Here is a 1,220-nt window from a genome sequence, read left to right as displayed (position 1 = left end):
TCTTCAGTCACAGAGTAACATCCCTCAGCATTTTGATTTTCAAGGAACTCCTAAAGCTTTCCATGCATGCCCTCTTGCTAATTACTACACACCTCTGGGTGCTGGGAGAAGCAGCAACAGTAATTACAGACATAACCGGACTGCAGTCATGCCCAGCACAAGTGGCTGAATTAAAATAAAATGCAGGTGGTTAGTTTGGGCTAGAGCGTCCGGTGAGGGTGGAGGGAGCCACGAGTTCTTTGCTAGAGGAAGACCAAACACTAGGTTGTAGGAAAAGCAAATAGAAGCCATGTTTCGGAGACCTGTATTACAGGTGTTTCATCAGTTTGTAAGACACGAGTCTGAAATAGCCAGCAGCTTGGTTCTTGAAACATCTCTGAACCGTGTGCAGCTCCTTGGGCGAGTGGGTCAGGACCCCATCATGAGACAGGTGGAAGGGAAGAACCCGGTCACAATATTTTCTCTAGCAACGAATGAGATGTGGCGGTCAGGGGAGAGTGAAGTATAGCAAATGGGTGATGTCAGTCAAAAGACAACATGGCACAGAATATCAGTATTCCGACCAGGCCTCAGAGATGTGGCGTATCAGTATGTGAAAAAGGGGTCCCGTATCTGTGCGGAAGGGAAAGTCGACTATGGTGAATACACAGATAAAAACAATGTGAGGCGACAGGCAACAACAATCATAGCTGATAATATTATATTTCTGAGTGACCAGACCAAAGAAAAGGCATAGAGTGGACGATTCTTCTTTGGCCATTGTTTGGTACGGTCTCATTTCCAAATCACGTATAGTCTTTATAGTTCCTAAGGACAAGAATTAAAATATTCTTTTATATAAAAAAATAAAATAAAATAAAATAAAATGCAGGTGACCTGCTCCTCAGCAAATGTCGTCCTATGCACCCTGCCCCCCTCCAGTGTAAACATGTGAGTTGGTGAATTATCTTTCATCCAGTGACATGAGCAACTCTCAGGAATGGTGGCCAGCCTGGATGGGAGAAAATAAAATTTATTATAAGCTAAACTTGTAATTTGACATGCAGATGTTTATAGGAATAGTAGGTTCATGAGTTTTGTACTTTTACAGGAACCCAAGTTTCCCTGGAGACCCTGAAGAGGTTATCACATGTGGTTTCTTATTGTCAGTCAGTCTGTTTGTGAAAAGGATTATAAGAAATTGTCTAAGGTGATATCTGAAGCAATTGTCAGTCTTTCAA

At 42.5% G+C, this 1,220-nt stretch overlaps 1 pseudogene; it reads left to right on the top strand.

The window, feature by feature from the left end:
* Positions 1-203: 203 nt before the first annotated feature.
* On the top strand, positions 204-839 carry LOC132683921 (single-stranded DNA-binding protein, mitochondrial pseudogene; annotated as a pseudogene).
* The last annotated feature ends 381 nt before the right edge of the window (positions 840-1,220 follow it).

Source organism: Panthera onca, chromosome C2 (genome assembly GCF_046562875.1).
Source record: "Panthera onca isolate mPanOnc1 chromosome C2, mPanOnc1 haplotype 2, whole genome shotgun sequence".
NCBI classification, from domain to species: Eukaryota; Metazoa; Chordata; class Mammalia; order Carnivora; family Felidae; genus Panthera; species Panthera onca.
The sequence above is the reverse complement of the archived record's forward strand: the minus strand, read 5'-3'. Positions and strand labels throughout refer to the sequence as shown.